Source organism: Ranitomeya imitator, chromosome 1 (assembly GCF_032444005.1).
Source record: "Ranitomeya imitator isolate aRanImi1 chromosome 1, aRanImi1.pri, whole genome shotgun sequence".
Classification (NCBI taxonomy): Eukaryota; Metazoa; Chordata; class Amphibia; order Anura; family Dendrobatidae; genus Ranitomeya; species Ranitomeya imitator.
Genome location: NC_091282.1, coordinates 237553348 through 237579268, shown reverse-complemented (window position 1 = coordinate 237579268; position 25921 = coordinate 237553348).

The window sequence follows — 25921 nt, the reverse complement described above, 5'->3', positions numbered from 1 at the left end:
GCGATCAAAAAGACCAATGTAAATAACCATGGTATCGCTAAAAACGTCATCTTGTCCCGCAAAAAACGAGCTGCCACAAAGCATAACAAGCAAAAAAATAAAAAAGTTATAGTCCTGAGAATAAAGCGATGCCAAAATAATTATTTTTTCTATAAAATAGCTTTAATCATATAAAAGCGCCAAAACATAAAAAAATGATATAAATGAGATATCGCTGTAATCGTACTGACCTGAAGAATAAAACTGCTTTATCAATTTTACCAAACGCGGAACGGTATAAACGCCTCCCCCAAAAGAAATTCATGAATAGCTGGTTTTTGGTCATTCTGCCTCACAAAAATCGGAATAAAAAGTGATCAAAAACTGTCACGTGTCCAAAAATGTTACGAATAAAAACGACAACTCGTCCCGCAAAAACAAGACCTCAGATGACTCTGTGGACTAAAATATGGAAAAATTATAGGTCTCAGAATGTGGAGACGCAAAAACTTTTTTGCTATAAAAAAAGCGTCTTTTAGAGTGTGACAGCTGCCAATCATAAAAATCCGATATAACAAACGCTATAAAAGTAAATCAAACCCCCCTTCATCACCCCCTTAGTTAGGGAAAAATAATAAAATTAAAAAAATGTATTTATTTCCATTTTCCCATCAGGGCTAGGGTTAGGGTTAGGGCTAGGGTTATGGCTAGGGTTAGGGCTAGGGTTATGGTTAGGGCTAGGGTTGGGGTTAGGGTTAGGGCAAGGGTTGGGGCTAGGGTTAGGGCTAGGGTTGGGGCTTGGGTTGGGGCTGGGGTTAGGGCTAGGGTTAGGGTTGGGGCTAGGGTTGGGGTTAGGGTTGGGGCTAGGGTTAGGGCTAGGGTTAGGGCTAGGGTTAGGGTTGGGGTTAGGGTTCGGAGCTAAAGTTAGGGTTAGGGTTGGGGCTAAAGTTAGGGTTAGGGTTGGGGCTAAAGTTAGGGTTAGGGTTGGGGCTAAAGTTGGGGTTAGGGTTGGGGCTAAAGTTAGGGTTAGGGTTTGGATTATTATTTACGGTTGGGATTAGGGTTGGGATTAGAGTTAGGGGTGTGTCAGGGTTAGGGGTGTGGTTAGGGTTACCGTTGGGATTAGGGTTAGGGGTGTTGTTGGATTAGGGTTTCAGGTAGAATTGGGAACTTTCCACTGTTTAGGCACATCCGGGGCTCTCCAAACGCGACATGGCATCCGATCTCAATTCCAGCCAATTCTGCGTTGAAAAAGTAAAACAGTGCTCCTTCCCTTCCGAGCTCTCCGATGCACCCAAACAGGGGTCTACCCCAACATATGGGGTATCAGCATACTCAGGACAAATTGGACAACAACTTTTCGGGTCCAAGTTCTCTTGTTATCCTTGGGAAAATAAAAATGTGGGGGGCTAAAAATCATTTTTGTGGGAAAAATAAGATTTTTTTATTTTCGCGGCTCTGCGTTGTAAACTGCAGTGAAACACTTGGGGGTTCAAAGTTCTCACAACACATCTAGATAAGTTCCTTGGGGGGTCTGTCATGATCCCAATGGCAGGGGATCACAAAAGGACAAGCACAAAAACAAAACAAGCTCTAGGGTGATGGAACCTGAGCTGACCGCGATCCTGAACCTAAACACACAACTAGCAGTAGCCGGGGAACGTGCCTACAATGATTCCTAGACGTCTCGCGCCAGCCGAAGGATTAACTTCCCCTATCAGAAGAAACACAGACCTCACTTGCCTCCAGAGAAACACCCCACAGAAATAGCAGCCCCCCACATGTAATAACGGTGAAATGAGAGGAAAGCACATGCGTTGTTATGAAAATAGAATCAGCAAAAATGAGGCCCGCTAAAGCTAGATAGCAGAGGATACAAAAGTGAACTGCGCGGTCAGCGAAAAACCCTTCAAAAAACCATCCTGAAATTACTTGAACTCATGTGCCAACTCATGGAACATGAGGAGTAATTTCAGCCCACTAGAGCAACCAGCAGCAAGGAATCACATATCTGCAAGCTGGACTAAGACATAAATAAAGCAAAACGTGGAACAGGAAAATCAAAACTTAGCTTGTCCTGAAGATAACAGACGCAGGGAGCAGAGGTAAAAAGACACGCTGATTACATTGATAGCCGGCGAGGAAATGACAAAAAAGCCAGGTTAAATAGGAAACTCCCCTAACCTGATGGAACAGGTGGACACCAGAGACCGCAGAAAACACAAGTCACCCAGTACCATCAGTAACCACCAGAGGGAGCCCAGAAACAGAACTCACAACAGTACCCCCCCCTTGAGGAGGGGTCACCGAACCCTCACGAGAACCACCAGGGCGACCAGGATGAGCCCTATGAAAAGCACGGACCAAATCTGCAGCATGAACATCAGAGGCAATCACCCAAGAATTATCCTCCTGACCATAACTCTTCCACTTGACCAAATACTGGAGTTTCCGTCTGGAAACACGAGAATCCAAGATCTTCTCCACAACATACTCCAATTCACCCTCCACCAGCACCGGAGCAAGAGGCTCAAGCGAAGGAACAACAGGTAACTCATACTTCCGCAACAACGACCGATGGAACACATTATGAATAGCAAACGATGCCGGGAGATCCAAACGAAACGACACAGGGTTAAGAATTTCCAAGATCCTATAGGGACCGATGAACCGAGGCTTGAACTTAGGAGAAGAGACCTTCATAGGAACAAAACGAGAAGACAACCACACCAAGTCCCCAACAAGAAGTCGAGGACCCACGCGGCGATGGCGATTAGCAAACTGCTGAGCCCTCTCCTGGGACAACTTCAAATTGTCCACCACATGACTCCAAATCTGATGCAACCTATCCACCACCATGTCCACTCCAGGACAATCAGAAGGCTCCACCTGACCAGAGGAAAAACGAGGATGAAACCCCGAATTACAAAAGAAAGGAGAAACCAAGGTAGCAGAACTAGCCCGATTATTAAGGGCAAACTCGGCAAGCGGCAAAAAGGAAACCCAGTCATCTTGATCAGCAGAAACAAAACACCTTAAATAAGTTTCTAAAGTCTGATTAGTTCGTTCCGTCTGGCCATTCGTCTGGGGATGGAATGCAGACGAAAAGGACAAATCAATGCCCATCTTAGCACAGAACGTCCGCCAAAATCTAGACACAAACTGGGATCCCGTCAGAAACGATGTTCTCCGGAATGCCATGCAAACGGACCACGTTTTGAAAAAACAGAGGGACCAACTCAGAGGAGGAAGGTAACTTAGGCAAGGGTACCAGATGAACCATCTTAGAAAAGCGGTCACACACAACCCATATGACGGACATTTTTTGAGAGACAGGGAGATCCGAAATAAAGTCCATGGAAATGTGCGTCCAAGGCCTCTTCGGGATAGGCAAAGGTGACAACAATCCACTGGCCCGAGAACAGCAAGGCTTAGCCCGAGCGCAAACTCCACAAGACTGCACGAAAGAACGCACATCCCTCGACAAGGAAGGCCACCAAAAAGACCTGGCCACCAAGTCTCTAGTACCAAATATTCCAGGATGACCTGCCAACACAGAAGAATGGACCTCGGAGATGACTCTACTGGTCCAATTATCCGGAACAAACAGTCTTTCCGGCGGACAATGATCAGGTTTATCCGCCTGAAACTCCTGCAAAGCACGTCGCAAGTCTGGGGAGACAGCCGACAAAATCACTCCATCCCTAAGGATACCAGTGGGCTCAGAATTTCCAGGGGAGTCAGGCACAAAACTCCTAGAAAGAGCATCCGCCTTCACATTCTTTGAACCTGGCAGGTATGAAGCCACAAAATTGAAACGGGAGAAAAACAGTGACCAACGAGCCTGTCTAGGATTCAGACGCTTGGCAGACTCAAGGTACATCAGATTTTTGTGATCAGTCAAGACCAGCACACGATGTCTAGCACCCTCAAGCCAATGATGCCACTCCTCAAATGCCCACTTCATGGCCAAAAGCTCCCGATTACCAACATCATAATTCCGTTCAGCGGGCGAAAATTTTCTAGAAAAGAACGCACATGGCTTCATCACTGAGCCATCGGAGCTTCTCTGTGACAAAACCGCCCCCGCTCCGATCTCGGAAGCATCAACCTCAACCTGAAAAGGAAGCGACGTATCTGACTGACGCAACACAGGAGCAGAAGAAAACCGGCGCTTAAGTTCCTGAAAGGCCTCCACAGCCGCAGGAGACCAATCAGTAACATCAGCACTAGGGTTGAGCGACCTTGACCTTTTTAGAGTCGAGCCGTGTTTCGCGAAACCCGACTATCTTAGAAGTCGAGTCGAGTGGAATCGGCCGATTATCGCGAAAAGTCGGGTATCGCCCGAAACACGAAACCCAATGCAAGTCAATGGGGGAGCATAGTCGGCAGTGAGTGGAGGCCAGGAAAACACCTACACTGCCCATTTTAATGGCAAAAACATCCATTCTTGTTAAAGAAGCTTGTCAATCGTAATTAACCTTATAATAATTGGAAGGCATTTGAAATTGGGGGTCATTTGGCTAAAGTTGTGGGGGGTAGGGCTGGTTCAATTAATTAGTGGGCCCAGTAAATCTGGACCACGTCACGGCAGTGGAGCAGGGAGAGGTAAGTATTTAAACTTTGCAAGTGCTGTGATCCTGAGCAAGCAGGGGGGGCCCACTCGTTGGCATTGGCACTGGCACAGGGCCCCTCAAAGTACAGCGGTGTGTTTGCACGGCGGGGGCGCCTCCCACCGGCAGCAACACTTTTGCGTACTATGAGAGGCCCTGTGCCAGTGACGTCGCCAACTAGTATTCCTCCCCCCACCTGATGAAGGAACCTGCACTTTCATCTGCACCTTCCTCTTTGTCCCCGTGTAAGGTGGTATGGTATGCGGGAAGAGGAACCTGACTTTCAGCAGGGTCACAATCTTGCTGTGTAGCGTGCACGGGGAATTTTGCGTTATGGGTCAATGTACCAGCAGACTCATCTATCACTGGCTGGGCAATGGGCAGGATGAGGAGGAAACACATATATAGGCCCGAAGAATAAAGTGGGCTAAATGCAGTTCAAAATTGGTAACACAGGACTAACCAGGGGGCATTGCAGTGGAGGACTACTGGAATGAGAGGCTGACACAGAGAGTAGGCCCAAATCAGTAAGTAGTCGACATGCAGTTCAAAATTGGCAACCGTAGTAAACAGGCGGCCCAGCTTTGTTCAGTTGAGGAGAACAGCAAGGAGTGGCAGACACCGATAGTAGGCCCCAACCCAACTAGTAGGCCAAATGCAGTCTAACATTAACAACTACTTAACAAGAGCCTGAAAATGGAATTTCAGGACAGGAAACCAGGAGAACAGCAAGGAGTGGCAGACACCGATAGTAGGCCCCAAACCAACTAGTATGCCAAATGCAGTTGTTCCATTTAACTACAATTTAATGAGAGCCTGAAGATAGAAGTTCAGGAAAGGCAACCTGGAGAACACCTTGGAGTGGAACACACCATCTCTCTACACCCCATACCCAATTTGTAGGCCTAATGCAGTGTAGTTTTCAACAACTACTAAACGAGAGTCGGAAGATCGAAGCAATGTGGACGAAACCTGGGGAACACCTTGGAGTGTAACACACCGTCTCTCTACACCCCATACCCAATTTGTAGGCCTAATGCAGTGTAGTTTTCTACAACTACTAAACGAGAGTCGGAAGACCGAAGCAATGTGGACGAAACCTGGGGAACACCTTGGAGTGGAACACACCATCTCTCTACACCCCATACCCAATTTGTAGGCCTAATGCAGTGTAGTTTTCTACAACTACTAAACGAGAGCATGAAGATCGAAGCAATGGAGAGGAAACCTGGGGAACACCTTGGAGTGGAACACACCATCTCTCTACACCCCATACCCAATTTGTAGGCCTAATGCAGCGTAGTTTCCAACAACTACTAAACGAGAGCATGAAGATCGAAGCTCAGGAAAGGCAACCTGGAGAACACCTTGGAGTGGAACACACCATCTCTCTACACCCCATACCCAATTTGTAGGCCTAATGCAGCGTAGTTTCCAACAACTACTAAACGAGAGCATGAAGATCGAAGCAATGGAGAGGAAACCTGGGGAACACCTTGGAGTGGAACACACCATCTCTCTACACCCCATACCCAATTTGTAGGCCTAATGCAGCGTAGTTTCCAACAACTACTAAACAAGAGCATGAAGATCGAACCAATGGCGATGAAACCTGGGGAACACCTTGGAGTGGAACACACCATCTCTCTACACCCCATACCCAATTTGTAGGCCTAATGCAGCGTAGTTTCCAACAACTACTAAACGAGAGCATGAAGATCGAAGCAATGGAGAGGAAACCTTGGGAACACCTTGGAGTGGAACACACCATCTCTCTACACCCCATACCCAATTTGTAGGCCTAATGCAGCGTAGTTTCCAACAACTACTAAACGAGAGCATGAAGATTGAAGCTCAGGAAAGGCAACCTGGAGAACACCTTGGAGTGGAACACACCATCTCTCTACACCCCATACCCAATTTGTAGGTCTAATGCAGCGTAGTTTCCAACAACTACTAAACGAGAGCATGAAGATTGAAGCTCAGGAATGGCAACCTGGAGAACACCTTGGAGTAGAACACACCATCTCTCTACACCCCATACCCAATTTGTAGGCCTAATGCAGCGTAGTTTCCAACAACTACTAAACGAGAGCATGAAGATTGAAGCTCAGGAAAGGCAACCTGGAGAACACCTTGGAGTGGAACACACCATCTCTCTACACCCCATACCCAATTTGTAGGCCTAATGCAGCGTAGTTTCCAACAACTACTAAACGAGAGCATGAAGATTGAAGCTCAGGAAAGGCAACCTGGAGAACACCTTGGAGTGGAACACACCATCTCTCTACACCCCATACCCAATTTGTAGGCCTAATGCAGCGTAGTTTCCAACAACTACTAAACGAGAGCATGAAGATTGAAGCTCAGGAAAGGCAACCTGGAGAACACCATGGAGTGGAACACACCATCTCTCTACACCCCATACCCAATTTGTAGGCCTAATGCAGCGTAGTTTCCAACAACTACTAAACGAGAGCATGAAGATTGAAGCTCAGGAAAGGCAACCTGGAGAACACCTTGGAGTGGAACACACCATCTCTCTACACCCCATACCCAATTTGTAGGCCTAATGCAGCGTAGTTTCCAACAACTACTAAACGTGAGCATGAAGATTGAAGCTCAGGAAAGGCAACCTGGAGAACACCTTGGAGTGGAACACACCATCTCTCTACACCCCATACCCAATTTGTAGGCCTAATGCAGCGTAGTTTCCAACAACTACTAAACGAGAGCATGAAGATTGAAGCAATGGAGAGGAAACCTGGGGAACACCTTGGGGAGGCAGACACCGTTAGTAGGCCCTACCAAAGTTGTACACCCAATGCAGTTTTAAAATTCCTAGAGGCTGAAAACAAGACTATTGACGCTCAGCTTTTTTCAAAGGAACACAGCTGAATTGAGTGGCGCAGACAGACACAGGTAGTAGGACTCAAACCAAAAATGTGGCTCACTGCAGCAGAAAAAAGTTACAGGGGTACACAAGCTGCAGTGCTCTGGGCAGTGGAGGACAATTTCAATAGTGAACCGCAGACAGACTTTGTACGCCTACTATTAAAAAAAGGATGCTCTATGCAATTATAAATAGGTTCTAGGGGTACACGGGCAGCAGTGGTATGGTCAGTGGAGGCATATTGTAAGGAGTGACCGCAGACAGGCATCGAAGGCCTAAAATAATAACACATGGCTGTAGGCAATTTTAAATTGGTTCCAGGGGTACACGGGCAGCAGTGGTATGGTCAGTGGAGGCATATTGTAAGGAGTGACCGCAGACAGGCATCGAAGGCCTAAAATAAAAAAATTGGGCTGGCTGTAGGCAATTTTAAATTGGTTCCAGGGGTACACGGGCAGCAGTGGTGTGGTCAGTGGAGGCCTAGTGGAAGGAGTGACCGCAGACAGGCATCGAAGGCCTAAAATAATAACACATGGCTGTAGGCAATTTTAAATTGGTTCCAGGGGTACACGGGCAGCAGTGGCCTGGTCAGTGTAGTAGTAGTAGAAAGAACGGACCGCAGACAGGCATCGAAGGCCTAAAATAAAAAAATTGGGATGGCTGTAGGCAATTTTAAATTGGTTCCAGGGGTACACGGGCAGCAGTGGTGTGGTCAGTGGAGGCCTAGTGGAAGGAGTGACCGCAGACAGGCATCGAAGGCCTAAAATAAAAAAATTGGGCTGGCTGTAGGCAATTTTAAATTGGTTCCAGGGGTACACGGGCAGCAGTGGTGTGGTCAGTGGAGGCCTAGTGGAAGGAGTGACCGCAGACAGGCATCGAAGGCCTAAAATAAAAAAATTGGGCTGGCTGTAGGCAATTTTAAATTGGTTCCAGGGGTACACGGGCAGCAGTGGTGTGGTCAGTGGAGGCCTAGTGGAAGGAGTGACTGCAGACAGGCATCGAAGGCCTAAAATAATAACACATGGCTGTAGGCAATTTTAAATTGGTTCCAGGGGTACACGGGCAGCAGTGGCCTGGTCAGTGTAGTAGTAGTAGAAAGAACGGACCGCAGACAGGCATCGAAGGCCTAAAATAAAAAAATTGGGCTGGCTGTAGGCAATTTCAAATTGGTTCCAGGGGTACACGGGCAGCAGTGGTGTGGTCAGTGGAGGCCTAGTGGAAGGAGTGACCGCAGACAGGCATCGAAGTCCTAAAATAATAACACATGGCTGTAGGCAATTTTAAATTGGTTCCAGGGGTACACGGGCAGCAGTGGCCTGGTCAGTGTAGTAGTAGTAGAAAGAACGGACCGCAGACAGGCATCGAAGGCCTAAAATAAAAAAATTGGGATGGCTGTAGGCAATTTTAAATTGGTTCCAGGGGTACACGGGCAGCAGTGGTGTGGTCAGTGGAGGCCTAGTGGAAGGAGTGACCGCAGACAGGCATCGAAGGCCTAAAATAAAAAAATTGGGCTGGCTGTAGGCAATTTTAAATTGGTTCCAGGGGTACACGGGCAGCAGTGGTGTGGTCAGTGGAGGCCTAGTGGAAGGAGTGACCGCAGACAGGCATCGAAGGCCTAAAATAAAAAAATTGGGCTGGCTGTAGGCAATTTTAAATTGGTTCCAGGGGTACACGGGCAGCAGTGGTGTGGTCAGTGGAGGCCTAGTGGAAGGAGTGACCGCAGACAGGCATCGAAGGCCTAAAATAATAACACATGGCTGTAGGCAATTTTAAATTGGTTCCAGGGGTACACGGGCAGCAGTGGCCTGGTCAGTGTAGTAGTAGTAGAAAGAACGGACCGCAGACAGGCATCGAAGGCCAAAAATAAAAAGATTGGGCTGGCTGTAGGCAATTTTAAATTGGTTCCAGGGGTACACAGGCAGCAGTGGTGTGGTCAGTGGAGGCCTAGTGGAAGGAGTGACCGCAGACAGGCATCGAAGGCCTAAAATAATAACACATGGCTGTAGGCAATTTTAAATTGGTTCCAGGGGTACACGGGCAGCAGTGGCCTGGTCAGTGTAGTAGTAGTAGAAAGAACGGACCGCAGACAGGCATCGAAGGCCTAAAATAAAAAAATTGGGCTGGCTGTAGGCAATTTTAAATTGGTTCCAGGGGTACATGGGCAGCAGTGGTGTGGTCAGTGGAGGCATAGTGGAAGGAGTGACCGCAGACAGGCTTCGAAGGCCTAACATAACAAAAATGTCAATACAATGGTATTGTCAGTGGCAGGCATTGAAGGATGTTAGCGCATAGACTAAACATTGGTGGAGCTGTGAGATAATTTTGCAAGTGGTAGAGCACTGTTTGAGCTGGGGGGGGGAACTGTCTTGTGGCCGACGGAACAGGCCCAGGGCCCCTCATATTACAACGGTGTGTCTGACGTTGGGTGCGCACCACCACCGCCAGAGACACTTTATTGTACTAGGAGGGACCCAGTGGCAGTGCCGTCGACCAAAAGCGGGCACACCCACCTCTTCAGACAAACAGCACTCTCACGGGTGCTGTCGCCAAGTGTCGATACCACGGCCCCGTTTGGGGAGTTTGGCCATTTAGTGAGGTGTAAACATGTCGTATGCTGGACAATCAGGTGCAGAAAATTACGAGATTGGAAAAGGCATTCAGAATAGTCCACAGGCAAGACCTTTTCATAGGAAAGCTAGGTGTCAGCCGGGCAAGGTGGGGCAAAAGATTTCGAAATCCAGTTGTGGTTCATTTTAATGAAGGTTAGATCATCTACATTTTGGGTAGCCAGACGAGTCCTTTTTTCTGTTAGTATTGAACCTGCAGCACTGAATACTCTTTCTGATAGGACACTAGCTGCCGGGCAAGCAAGCTCCTGCAATGCATATCCTGCCAATTCTGGCCAGGTGTCTAATTTTGATGCCCAGTAATCAAATGGGAATGACGGTTGAGGGAGAACATCGATAAGGGATGAAAAATAGTTTGTAACCATACTGGACAAATGTTGTCTCCTGTCACTTTGAATTGATGCTGCAGTACCTGTCCTGTCTGCGGTCATAGCAAAATCACTCCACAACCTGGTCAGAAAACCCCTCTGGCCAACGCCACTTCTGATTTCTGCCCCTCTAACTCCTCTGGTCTGCTGGCCCCTGCAGCTCGTGTGAGAACGATCATGGGCGCTGTGTGCAGGGAATGCCAGAAGCAAACGGTCCACAAGAGTTGATTGTTTGGTTGCTAATATTAGTTCCAAGTTCTCATGTGGCATTATATTTTGCAATTTGCCTTTATAGCGAGGATCAAGGAGGCAGGCCAACCAGTAATCGTCATCGTTCATCATTTTAGTTATGCGTGTGTCCCTTTTGAGGATACGTAAGGCATAATCCGCCATGTGGGCCAAAGTTCCAGTTCTCAAATCTGCGGTTGTGCTTGGTTGAGGGACAGTTTCAGGCAAATCCACGTCACTTGTGTCCCTCCAAAGACCAGAACCCGGCCTTGCCGCGCCACCAATTTCCAGTGGCCCCGGAAAAGCTTCCTCATTAAAAATATAATCATCCCCATCATCCTCCTCGTCCTCCTCCTCCTCTTCGCCCGCTAACTCGTCCTGTACACTGCCCTGGCCAGACAATGGCTGACTGTCATCAAGGCTTTCCTCTTCCTCAGCTGCAGACGCCTGATCCTTTATGTGCGTCAAACTTTGCATCAGCAGACGCATTAGGGGGATGCTCATGCTTATTATGGCGTTGTCTGCACTAACCAGCCGTGTGCATTCCTCAAAACACTGAAGGACTTGACACATGTCTTGAATCTTCGACCACTGCACACCTGACAACTCCATGTCTGCCATCCTACTGCCTGCCCGTGTATGTGTATCCTCCCACAAAAACATAACAGCCCGCCTCTGTTCGCACAGTCTCTGAAGCATGTGCAGTGTTGAGTTCCACCTTGTTGCAATGTCTATGATTAGGCGATGCTGGGGAAGGTTCAAAGAACGCTGATAGGTCTGCATACGGCTGGAGTGTACGGGCGAACGGCGGATATGTGAGCAAAGTCCACGCACTTTGAGGAGCAGGTCGGATAACCCCGGATAACTTTTCAGGAAGCACTGCACCACCAGGTTTAAGGTGTGAGCCAGGCAAGGAATGTGTTTCAGTTGGGAAAGGGAGATGGCAGCCATGAAATTCCTTCCGTTATCACTCACTACCTTGCCTGCCTCAAGATCTACAGTGCCCAGCCACGACTGCGTTTCTTTCTGCAAGAACTCGGACAGAACTTCCGCGGTGTGTCTGTTGTCGCCCAAACACTTCATAGCCAATACAGCCTGCTGACGTTTGCCAGTAGCTGCCCCATAATGGGAGACCTGGTGTGCAACAGTGGCAGCTGCGGATGGAGTGGTTGTGCGACTGCGGTCTGTGGACGAGCTCTCGCTTCTGCAGGAGGACGAAGAGGAGGAGGAGGGGGTGCGAACGGCTACAGCCAACTGTTTCCTAGACCGTGGGCTAGGCAGAACTGTCCCAAACTTGCTGTCCCCTGTGGACCCTGCATCCACAACATTCACCCAGTGTGCCGTGATGGACACGTAACGTCCCTGGCCATGCCTACTGGTCCATGCATCTGTTGTCAGGTGCACCTTTGTGCTCACAGATTGCCTGAGTGCATGGACGATGCGCTCTTTAACATGCTGGTGGAGGGCTGGGATGGCTTTTCTGGAAAAAAGTGTTGACTGGGTAGCTCGTAGCGTGGTACAGCGTAGTCCATCAGGGCTTTGAAAGCTTTGCTTTCAACTAACCGGTAGGGCATCATCTCTAACGAGATTAGTCTAGCTATGTGGGCGTTCAAACCCTGTGTACGCGGATGCGAGGCTAAGTACTTCCTTTTTCTAACCATAGTCTCATGTAGGGTGAGCTGGACTGGAGAGCTGGAGATCGTGGAACTAGCGGTGGTGCCGGTGGACATGGCAGACTGAGAGACGGTGGGAGATGGTATTGTTGCCGCCGGTGCCCTAGATGCAGTGTTTCCTACTACGAAACTGGTGATTCCCTGACCCTGACTGCTTTGGCCTGGCAAAGAAACCTGCACAGATACTGCAGGTGGTGCGGAAAATGGTGGCCCTACACTGCCGGAAGGGATGTTGCGTTCCTGACTAGCTTCATTGGCCGAGGGTGCTACAACCTTAAGGGACGTTTGGTAGTTAGTCCAGGCTTGCAAATGCATGGTGGTTAAATGTCTATGCATGCAACTTGTATTGAGACTTTTCAGATTCTGTCCTCTGCTTAAGGTAGTTGAACATTTTTGACAGATGACTTTGCGCTGATCAATTGGATGTTGTTTAAAAAAATGCCAGACTGCACTCTTTCTAGCATCGGATACCTTTTCAGGCATTGCAGACTGAGCTTTAACCGGATGGCCACGCTGTCCTCCAACAGGTTTTGGCTTTGCCACGCGTTTTGGGCAAGATACGGGCCCGGCAGATGGAACATGTTGCGATGTTGATGCCTGCTGCGGCCCCTCCTCCTCCGCTTCAGAACTGCTGCCGCCTGCACCCTGTTCCCCCAATGGCTGCCAATCGGGGTCAAGAACTGGGTCATCTATTACCTCTTCTTGTAGCTCGTGTGCAACTTCGTCTGTGTCACCGTGTCAGTCGGTGGTATAGCGTTCGTGATGGGGCAACATAGTCTCATCAGGGTCTGATTCTTGATCATTACCCTGCGAGGGCAATGTTGTGGTCTGAGTCAAAGGACCAGCATAGTAGTCTGGCTGTGGCTGTGCATCAGTGCACTCCATGTCAGATTCAACTTGTAATGGGCATGGACTGTTAACTGCTTCACTTTCTAAGCCAGGGACGGTATGTGTAAAGAGCTCCATGGAGTAACCCGTTGTGTCGCCTGCTGCATTCTTCTCTGTTGTTTTTTTGCTGAAGAGGACAAGGAAGCGACTTGTTCCTGACCGTGAACATCCACTAACGACGCGCTGCTTTGACATTTACCAGTTTCACGAGAGGAGGCAAAAGAGCTAGAGGCTGAGTCAGCAAGATAAGCCAAAACTTGCTCTTGCTGCTCCGGCTTTAAAAGCGGTTTTCCTACTCCCAGAAAAGGGAGCGTTCGAGGCCTTGTGTAGCCAGACGACGAACCTGGCTCCACAGCTCCAGACTTAGGTGCAATATTTTTTTTCCCACGACCAGCTGATGCTCCACCACTACCACTACCCTCATTACCAGCTGACAATGAACGCCCCCGGCCACGACCTCTTCCACCAGACTTCCTCATTGTTTTAAAAACGTAACCAAACTAACGGTATTTGTTGCTGTCACACAACTTACACGGTGAGCTATAACTTCAGTATGATTTAGCTACCCCTTTACAGGTGAGTGAGACCACAACGAAAATCAGGCACAATGTTACACACTCTGTTGTTGGTGGCAACAAATGAGAGAGATGCCACACACGCAGGACTGTCACTGAAGCACAAATGTAAATATTAATCTCCCACTGATTTGATTTTTTTTTTTTTCAGGGAGACTTTAGGAAAAAAAAATAATAGAATAAAATGATTTTTTCAGGAAGAATTTAGAAACCAAATAAAATAAAATGATTTTTTCAGGGAGAATTTAGAAAACAAATAAAACAAAAAAAGGCTTTCTATGGCCCACTGAGTGAGAGATGATGCACACAGGAGTCAGGAGTGGCACACAAGCCCAGAGGCCAATATTTATCTCCCACTGATTGATGTAGTGATTTTTTCAGGTAGATTTTGGAACCCAAATCAAGCTAAAAAAATAATAGGCTTTCTATGGCCCACAATTGGAGAGAGAGAGAGAGATGGCACACCCAGGAGTCAAGACTGGCACGCAAGCAGAAAGGGCAATATTAATCTCCCACTGATTTGATTTTTTTTTTTTTTCAGGGAGACTTTAGGAAAAAAAAATAATAGAATAAAATGATTTTTTCAGGAAGAATTTAGAAACCAAATAAAATAAAATGATTTTTTCAGGGAGAATTTAGAAAACAAATAAAACAAAAAAAGGCTTTCTATGGCCCACTGAGTGAGAGATGACGCACACAGGAGTCAGGAGTGGCACACAAGCCCAGAGGCCAATATTTATCTCCCACTGATTGATGTAGTGATTTTTTCAGGTAGATTTTGGAACCCAAATCAAGCTAAAAAAATAATAGGCTTTCTATGGCCCACAATTGGAGAGAGAGAGAGAGAGATGGCACACCCAGGAGTCAAGACTGGCACACAAGCAGAAAGGGCAATATTAATCTCCCACTGATTTGATTTTTTTTTTTTTTCAGGGAGACTTTAGGAAAAAAAAATAATAGAATAAAATGATTTTTTCATGAAGAATTTAGAAACCAAATAAAATAAAATGATTTTTTTCAGGGAGAATTTATATAACCAAAAAAATAAAAATAAATAGGCTTTCTATGGCCCACTATTTGTGAGAGAGATGGCACGCTCAGGACTGGCACACAAGCCCAGAGGCCAATATTAATCTCCCACTTTTTTTTTTTGTTCCAGGGAAAATTTATAAACCCAATAAAAAAAATAATAAATAGGCTTTCTATGGCCCACTATCTGAGAGAGAGAGATGGCATGCTTAGGACTGGCACACAAGCCCAAAGGCCAATATTAATCTCCCTTTTTTTTTTCAGGGAGAATTTATAAAACCAAAAAAAAATAAATAAATAGGCTTTCTATGGCCCACTATTTGTGAGAGAGATGGCACGCTCAGGACTGGCACACAAGCCCAGAGGCCAATATTAATCTCCCACTTTTTTTTTTTTGTTCCAGGGAAAATTTATAAACCCAATAAAAAAAATAATAAATAGGCTTTCTATGGCCCACTATCTGAGAGAGAGAGATGGCACGCTTAGGACTGGCACACAAGCCCAAAGGCCAATATTAATCTCCCACTGATTGATTTATTGATTTTTTCAGGTAGAATTTAGAACCCAAATAAAGCAAAAAAAAAAAAAATAGGCTTTCTATGGCCCACTGAGTGAGTGATGATGCACACAGGAGTCAGGAGTGGCACACAAGCCCTGAGGCCAATATTTTTCTCCCACTGATTGATGTAGTGATTTTTTCAGGTAGATTTTGGAACCCAAATCAAGCTAAAAAAATAATAGGCTTTCTATGGCCCACAATTGGAGAGAGAGAGAGAGAGAGAGATGGCACACCCAGGAGTCAAGACTGGCACACAAGCAGAAAGGGCAATATTAATCTCCCACTGATTTGATTTTTTTTCTTTTTCAGGGAGACTTTAGGAAAAAAAAATAATAGAATAAAATGATTTTTTCATGAAGAATTTAGAAACCAAATAAAATAAAATGATTTTTTCAGGGAGAATTTATAAAACCAAAAAAATAAAAATAAATAGGCTTTCTATGGCCCACTATTTGTGAGAGAGATGGCACGCTCAGGACTGGCACACAAGCCCAGAGGCCAATATTAATCTCCCACTTTTTTTTTTTGTTCCAGGGAAAATTTATAAACCCAATAAAAAAAATAATAAATAGGCTTTCTATGGCCCACTATCTGAGAGAGAGAGATGGCATGCTTAGGACTGGCACACAAGCCCAAAGGCCAATATTAATCTCCCTTTTTTTTTCAGGGAGAATTTATAAAACCAAAAAAAAATAAATAAATAGGCTTTCTATGGCCCACTATTTGTGAGAGAGATGGCACGCTCAGGACTGGCACACAAGCCCAGAGGCCAATATTAATCTCCCACTTTTTTTTTTTTGTTCCAGGGAAAATTTATAAACCCAATAAAAAAAATAATAAATAGGCTTTCTATGGCCCACTATCTGAGAGAGAGAGATGGCACGCTTAGGACTGGCACACAAGCCCAAAGGCCAATATTAATCTCCCACTGATTGATTTATTGATTTTTTCAGGTAGAATTTAGAACCCAAATAAAGCAAAAAAAAAAAAAATAGGCTTTCTATGGCCCACTGAGTGAGTGATGATGCACACAGGAGTCAGGAGTGGCACACAAGCCCTGAGGCCAATATTTTTCTCCCACTGATTGATGTAGTGATTTTTTCAGGTAGATTTTAGAACCCAAATCAAGCAAAAAAATAAATAGGCTTTCTATGGCCCACTGACTGAGAGATGGCACACACAGGAGTCAAGAGTGGCACACAAGCCCTGAGGCCAATATTTTTCTCCCACTGATTGATGTAGTGATTTTTTCAGGTAGATTTTATAACCCAAATCAAGCAAAAAAATAAATAGGCTTTCTATGGCCCACTGAGTGAGAGATGGCACATACAGGGATGGCACTCTAGCAGAAATGTCAATCTTAATCTCCCACAAAAAACAAAAAAACAAAACAGGGAGTGTCCAACAATTACTATCTCCCTGCAGTAATCTCAGCCAGGTATGGCAGGCAGCAATAAGGAGTGGACTGATGCACAAATTAAATAAAAAGTGTGGACAAACAAAAAAGATAGCTGTGCAGAAAGGAAGGAACAAGAGGATTTGTGCTTTGAAAAAAGCAGTTGGTTTGCACAGCGGCGTACACACAGCAATGCAGCTATCAGGGAGCCTTCTAGGGCAGCCCAATGAGCTACAGCGCTGAGGGGAAAAAAAAAAATGTAGCTTCCACTGTCCCTGCACACCGAAGGTGGTGTTGGGCAGTGGAAATCGCTACAGCACAAGCGGTTTGGTGGTTAATGGACCCTGCCTAACGCTATCCCTGCTTCTGACGAAGCGGCAGCAACCTCTCCCTAAGCTCAGATCAGCAGCAGTAACATGGCGGTCGGCGGGAACGCCCCTTTATAGCCCCTGTGACGCCGCAGACAGCAAGCCAATCACTGCAATGCCCTTCTCTAAGATGGTGGGGACCAGGACCTATGTCATCACGCTGCCCACACTCTGCGTTTACCTTCATTGGCTGAGAAATGGCGCTTTTCGCGTCATTGAAACACGACTTTGGCGCGAAAGTCGCGTACCGCATGGCCGACCCCGCACAGGGGTCGGATCGGGTTTCATGAAACCCGACTTTGCCAAAAGTCGGCGACTTTTGAAAATGAACGACCCGTTTCGCTCAACCCTAATCAGCACCCTTCTTAGTCAAATCCGTCAAAGGCTTAACAACACTAGAAAAATTAGTTATGAAGCGACGATAAAAATTAGCAAAGCCCAAGAACTTCTGTAGACTCTTAAGAGATGTAGGCTGCGTCCAGTCACAAATAGCCTGAACCTTGACGGGATCCATCTCAATAGTAGAAGGGGAAAAAATATACCCCAAAAAAGAAATCTTCTGGACTCCAAAGAGACATTTAGAACCCTTTACAAACAAAGAATTGGCCCGCAGGACCTGAAACACCTTCCTGACCTGCTGAACATGAGACTCCCAGTCATCAGAAAAAACCAAAACATCATCCAAATACACGATAATAAATTTATCCAGATATTCACGGAAAATATCGTGCATAAAAGACTGGAAGACAGAAGGAGCATTAGAAAGTCCAAAAGGCATCACCAAATACTCGAAATGGCCCTCAGGCGTATTAAATGCGGTTTTCCACTCATCACCCTGCCTTATCCGCACAAGATTATACGCACCCCGAAGATCAATCTTAGTGAACCATTTAGCCCCCTTAATGCGAGCGAACAAATCAGTCAACAATGGCAAAGGATACTGATATTTGACTGTAATCTTATTCAAAAGACGATAATCTATGCAAGGCCTCAAGGAACCATCTTTTTTGGCCACGAAAAAAAAACCTGCTCCCAAAGGGGACGAAGATGGACGGATATGTCCCTTTTCCAAGGACTCCTTAACATAATTCCGCATAGCAGTATGCTCTGGCACTGACAGATTGAACAAACGACCTTTAGGGAATTTACTGCCAGGAATCAAATCTATAGCACAATCGCAATCCCTGTGAGGAGGAAGCGAACTGAGCTTAGGCTCCTCAAAAACCTCCCGATAATCAGACAAAAATACCGGAACCTCAGAAGGAGTAGATGAAGCGATAGAAATCGGAGATGCATCATCATGAACCCCCTGACATCCCCAGCTTAACGCAGACATTGTTTTCCAGTCCAGGACTGGGTTATGAGTTTGTAACCATGGCAGACCAAGCACTAAGACATCATGTAAATTATACAGTACCAGGAAGCGAATCACCTCCTGATGAACGGGAGACATACGCATGGTCACTTGTGTCCAGTACTGAGGTTTATTCATAGCCAAAGGTGTAGAGTCAATTCCTTTCAAAGGAATAGGAACTTCCAGAGGTTCCAGACTAAACCCACAGCGATTGGCAAATGACCAATCCATAAGACTCAGGGCAGCGCCTGAATCCACATAGGCATCGACGGAAATGGATGATAATGAACAAATCAGAGTCACAGACAGAATGAACTTAGACTGTAAAGTACCAATGGCAACAGACTTATCAACCTTTTTTGTGCGTTTAGAGCATGCTGATATAACATGAGCTGAATCACCACAAAAAAAACACAATCCATTTTTCCGCCTATAATTTTGCCGTTCACTTCTGGACTGAATTCTATCACATTGCATTATCTCAGGTGCCTGTTCAGAAGACACCGCCAAATGGTGCACAGGTTTGCGCTCCCGTAAACACCGATCAATCTGAATAGCCATAGTCATGGACTCATTCAGACCTGTGGGCGCCGGGAACCCCACCATAACATCTTTAATGGCCTCAGAAAGGCCATCTCTGAATTTTGCAGCCAGAGCGCACTCATTCCACTGAGTAAGCACCGACCATTTCCAAAATTTCTGACAATATATTTCTGCTTCATCTTGCCCCTGAGAGAGAGCCAATAAAGCTTTTTCAGCCTGAATCTCTAGGTTAGGTTCCTCATAGAGCAAACCCAATGCCAGAAAAAACGCATCCACATTGAGCAACGCAGGATCCCCTGGTGCCAATGCAAATGCCCAATTCTGAGGGTCTTGACCTGCTGAGCAGCGTCTCCAGAGGAGCGAGATTTCAAGGAAAGAAACAACTTGCAATTGTTCCTAAAATTCAGAAAACTAGATCTATCTCCAGAAAAAAACTCTGGGATAGGAATTCTAGGTTCAGACATAGGCGTATGTACAACAAAATCTTGTATATTTTGAACCTTAGCAGCAAGATTATTCAGGCTGGAAGCCAAACTCTGGACGTCCATGATAAACAGCTGAGGTCAGAGCCATTCAAGGATTAAGAGGAGGAAAGAAGCAGCCAAGCTGCAATTAAGGCTAGGCAGCAAACACTGAGGAGGGGAAAAAAAAAAAAAAACTTCCTCAGACTACTTTTCCTCCTACTTCAGCCAAAACGATGACCAATTTTTTCTGGCCGGCTATACTGTCATGATCCCAATGGCAGGGGATCACAAAAGGACAAGCACAAAAACAAAACAAGCTCTAGGGTGATGGAACCTGAGTTGACCGCGATCCTGAACCTAAACACACAACTAGCAGTAGCCGGGGAACGTGCCTACGATGATTCCTAGACGTCTCGCGCCAGCCGAAGGATTAACTTCCCCTATCAGAAGAAACACAGACCTCACTTGCCTCCAGAGAAACACCCCACAGAAATAGCAGCCCCCCACATGTAATAACGGTGAAATGAGAGGAAAGCACATACGTAGTTATGAAAATAGAATCAGCAAAAATGAGGCCCACTAAAGCTAGATAGCAGAGGATACAAAAGTGAACTGCGCGGTCAGCGAAAAACCCTTCAAAAAACCATCCTGAAATTACTTGAACTCATGTGCCAACTCATGGAACATGAGGAGTAATTTCAGCCCACTAGAGCAACCAGCAGCAAGGAATCACATATCTGCAAGCTGGACTAAGACATAAATAAAGCAAAACGTGGAACAGGAAAATCAAAACTTAGCTTGTCCTGAAGATAACAGACGCAGGGAGCAGAGGTAAAAAGACACGCTGATTACATTGATAGCCGGCGAGGAAATGACAAAAAAGCCAGGTTAAATAGGAAACTCCCCTAACCTGATGGAACAGGTGGACACCAGAGACCGCAGAAAACACAAGTCACCCAGTACCATCAGTAACCACCAGAGGGAGCCCAGAAACAGACTTCACAACAGGGGTCTAGTTTCCAATATGGGGTCACTTGTGGGGGGTTTCTACTGTTTGGGTACATCAGGGGCTCTGCAAATGCAACATGACGCCTGCAGACCAATCCATCTAAGTCTGTATTCCAAATGGCGCTCCTTCCCTTCCGAGCTCTGCCATGCGCCCAAACAGTGGTTCCTCCCCACATATGGGGTATCGGCGTACTCAGGACAAATTGGACAACAACTTTTGGGGTCCAATTTATCCTGTTACCCTTGTGAAAATACAAAACTGGGGGCTGAATAATCATTTTTGTGAAAAAAAATATATATATATTTTCACGGCTCTGCGTTATAAACTGTAGTGAAACACTTGGGGGTTCAAAGTTCTCACAACACATCTAGATAAGTTCCTTGGGGGGTCTACTTTCCAATATGGGGTCACTTGTGGGGGGTTTCTACTGTTTGGGTACATCAGGGGCTCTGCAAATGCAACGTGACGCCTGCAGACCAATCCATCTAAGTCTGTATTCCAAATGGTGCTCCTTCCCTTCCGAGCTCTGCCATGCGCCCAAACAGTGCTTCCCCCCACATATGGGGTATCAGCGTACTCAGGACAAATTGGACAACAACTTTTGAGGTCCAATTTATCCTGTTACTCTTATGAAAATACAAAACTGGGGGCTAAAATATCATTTTTGTAAAAAAAAAAATAATTTTTATTTTCACGGCTCTGCGTTATAAACTGTAGTGAAACACTTAGGGGTTCAAAGTTCTCACAACACATCTAGATAAGTTCCTTGGGGGGTCTAGTTTCCAATATGGGGTCACTTGTGGGGGGTTTCTACTGTTTGTGTACATCAGGGGCTCTGCAAATGCAACATGACGCCTGCAGACCAATCCATCTAAGTCTGTATTTCAAATGGCGCTCCTTCCCTTCCAAGCTCTGCCATGCGCCCAAACAGTGGTTCCCCCCCACATATGGGGTATCGGCGTACTCAGGACAAATTGGACAACAACTTTTGGGGTCCAATTTATCCTGTTACCCTTGTGAAAATACAAAACTGGGGGCTGAAAAATCATTTTTGTGAAAAAAAAAAAATTATTTTCACGGCTCTGCGTTATAAACTGTAGTGAAACACTTGGGGGTTCAAAGTTCTCACAACACATCTAGATAAGTTCCTTGGGGGGTCTACTTTCCAATATGGGGTCACTTGTGGGGGGTTTCTACTATTTGGGTACATCAGGGGCTCTGCAAATGCAACGTGATGCCTGCAGACCAATCCATCTAAGTCTGTATTCCAAATGGCTCTCCTTCCCTTCCGAGCTCTGCCATGCGCCCAAACAGTGCTTCCCCCCCACATATGAGGTATCAGCTTACTCAGGACAAATTGGACAACAACTTTTGGGGTCCAATTTATCCTGTTACCCTTGTGAAAATACAAAACTGGGGACTAAAAAATCATTTTTGTGAAAAAAAAAAGAATTTTTATTTTCACGGCTCTGCGTTATAAACTGTAGTGAAACACTTGGGGTCTCAAAGCTCTGAAAACACATCTAGATAAGTTCCTTAGGGGGTCTACTTTCCAAAATGGTGTCACTTGTGGGTGGTTTCAATGTTTAGGCACATCAGGGGCTCTCCAAATGCAACATGGCGTCCCATCTCAATTCCAGTCAATTTTGCATTGAAAAGTCAAATGGCGCTCAGTCCCTTCCGAGCTCTCCCACGCGCCCAAACATTGGTTTATACCCACATATGGGGTATCAGCGTACTCATGACAAATTGCACAACAACTTTTGTGGTATAATTTCTTCTCTTACCCTTGGGAAAATAAAAAATTGGGGGCAAAAAATAATTTTTGTGAAAAAATATGATTTTTTATTTTTACGGCTCTGCATTATAAACTTCTATGAAGCACTTGGTGGGTCAAAGTGCTCACCACACATCTAGATAAGTTCCTTAAGGGGTCTACTTTCCAAAATGGTGTCACTTGTAGGGGGTTTCAATGTTTAGACACATCAGGAGCTCTCCAAACGCAACATGGCGTCCCATCTCAATTCCAGTCAATTTTGCATTGAAAAGTCAAATGGCGCTCCTTTCCTTCCGAGCTTTGCCATGCGCCCAAACAGTGGTTTATCCCCACATATGGGGTATCAACGTACTCAGGACAAATTGTACATCAACTTTCGGGGTCAATTTTCTCCTGTTACCCTTGGTAAAATAAAACAAATTGGAGCTGAAATAAATTTTGTGTGAAAAAAAGTTAAATGTTCATTTTTATTTAAACATTCCAAAAATTCCTGTAAAACACCTGAAGGGTTAATAAACTTCTTGAATGTGGTTTTGAGCACCTCGAGGGGTGCAGTTTTTAGAATGGTGTCACACTTGGGTATTTTTTATCATATAGACCCCTCAAAATGACTTCAAATGAGATGTGGTCCCTAAAAAAAAATGGTATTGTAAAAATGAGAAATTGCTGGTCAACTTTTAACCCTTATAATTCCCTAACAAAAAAAAAATTTGGTTCCAAAATTGTGCTGATGTAAAGTAGACTTGTGGGAAATGTTACTTATTAAGTATTTTGCATGACATATCTCTGTGATTTAAGGGTATAAAAATTCAAAGTTGGAAAATTGCAAAATTTTCAAAATTTTCTCCAAATTTCCGTTTTTTCTCAAATAAACGCAAGTTATATCGAATAAATTTTACCACTACCATGAAGTACATTACGTCACGAGAAAAAATGGTCAGAATCGCTAAGATCCGTTGAAGCGTTCCAGAGTTATAATCTCATAAAGGGACAGTGGTCAGAATTGTAAAAATTGGCCCGGTCATTAACGTGCAAACCACCCTCGGGGCTTAAGGGGTTAAACTGTGAGTAATATGAACAATGGCAGAACACATGGTAAGCAATAGCTAGCTCGCACTGAGTTACACGTCACTCATTGAATAGCACACGGTCCTGTGTCACTCGCACACAGCAAAGGAAAAGATGCTCTATAGTAGAGCTGTGTCACTCGCACACAGTAACAGAGCAGGTATGGCACTAAACACTATCCCTGTTAACCTCACAGGAGATCAAAACCAGCACATGGGGTAGATAGATAACAGTGGTCATACAGCCAGCCACAACACTCAGCCAATTCCTCTCCGGAGGTGCTGGAATTCTAATGGCTGAACGCCAGCCCTGAATTCACACAGACAAACTCCTAATGGAGGTGCTGGAATTCTAATCCGCCGACCCTGAGCACATGCTGACATAGACCACACTGTTGCAATGACTCATACACACATGTAACATGTTTGACACTAGAGCACCCACATGCGCCTCTGAGACTATTTATATGTTCAGTTCATGTCCAGTCAGACAGGACCTTCCATGCGGGACACCAGAGCAGCTGGTGACCGACCCCACCAATGACACGTCACCACATCATGAGCATGCTCAGTAGGGTGATTTCTGGACTTAGTCTCCAGAATGTTCGCTTATCGCTGTCTACCAGTGGCTACCAAAGGCTTGGCTGAAGAGCCAGCAGTAACCAGATGAATAGCACGAGTGTTGTGAATTCTGTGGCTGAATTCACTCCTGTGGTCACAAGTGGTACTGCAGCTTCTGAGCTTCCTCCCTCAGGTGTTCTGGTGAGCTCGTTAACTGCTTCATTACTTAACTCCGCCTGATGCTGCTATCCTTGCTCCTTGTCAATGTTTCAGTGTTGGATCTGAGCTTCTCCTGATTGTTCCTGTGACCTGCTGCTCTGTATAGCTAAGTGCTTTTTGCTTTTTTGTTGCTTTTTTTCTGTCCAGCTTGTCTTTTGTTTTGCTGGAAGCTCTGAGACGCAAAGGGTGTACCGCCGTGCCGTTAGTTCGGCACGGTGGGTTTTTTTTTGCCCCCTTTGCGTGGTTTTGCTTTAGGGTTTTTTGTAGACTGCAAAGTTCGCTTTACTGTCCTCGCTCTGTCCTAGAATATCGGGCCCCACTTTGCTGAATCTATTTCATCCCTACGTTTTGTCTTTTCATCTTACTCACAGTCATTATATGTGGGGGGCTGCCTTTTCCTTTGGGGAATTTCTCTGGGGCAAGTCAGGCCTATTTTTCTATCTTCAGGCTAGCTAGTTTCTTAGGCTGTGCCGAGTTACCTAGGTAGTTGTTAGGCGCAATCCACAGCCGCTTTTAGTTGTGTTTAGGATAGGATCAGGTGTGCAGTCTACAGAGTTTCCACGTCTCAGAGCTCGTTCTTGTATTTTTGGGTATTTGTCAGATCACTGTGTGCGCTCTGATCGCTAAGCACACTGTGTTTCTGGATTGCCTTCATAACACCTGTCATTAGCAAACATAACACACGAGCCTGAGCACCTGCAGCGGCCAAAGCTGGATGGGAGACTGCAGATGCAGGCAAGGCTTGGGATTTATCCTGTCACAACCCTCTGCTGTGACAGAGACATAAATATGATAACATGATAGACTGCAGCTTGCCAAAATGTATGTGAGTAAGTCTAAGGGGTACTGTTTCTCCTTATGGAGAGTGACATACCAGCTCTGGCATGTCAAGATAAGGAGGCTTATTCGCCGTGCAATGCTCCTCTGGAAAATATAATATGCAAATTGCCTCTTCAAAGAAAAAGAGGACTTAAACTCTATAGCGCCACCTGTTGGAAGTAGCGATCCTACAAGTCACAATCAACCCTTTAACGAGTCGTGCAATATCCTAAGTCATATTCCACGACTCCTTAAAGGGTTGATTATGACTTGTAGGATCGCTACTTCCAACAGGTGGCGCTATAGAGTTTAAGTCCTCTTTTTCTCTGAAGAGGCAATTTGCATGTGAGTAAGTCAAAATCCTTCTGGCAAAGTGTCTTGTGGACAAATGAGACCATAATTGAACTTTTTGGTAAAGCACATCATTCTACTATTTACTGAAAACAGAATGAGACCTACAAAGAAAAGGACACAGTACCTACAGACAAATATGTTGGAGGTTCAAAGATGTTTGGGGTTGTTTTTCTGGCTCTGGAACTGGGTGCCTTGACTATATGCAAGGCATCATGAAATCTGAAGACTTCCAATGGATTTTGGGTCACAATATAGTGCCTGGGTTTGAGTCCTAGGTCATGGTCTACCAGCAGGACAATTACGCTAAAAATATTTCAAGTAGCACCCAGAAATGGATGGAAACAAAGTGCTGGATGTCATGCCCTCAGCCGCAGGTTCGGTCTCCGCTGTGCAGGGAGACCGGCACCTATCACACAGCCTTACTCACCCTGTCCGTGGCTCCAGACAATCTGCGGCTTCTTTCTCTGCTAAGAACCTGCATCCTCTTGGCAGGTCTCCTGGAAATGCTCTCAGGAGCACCCTCCCCTTTAGGGAGGTGCCTGGGCTATGTATTCATTC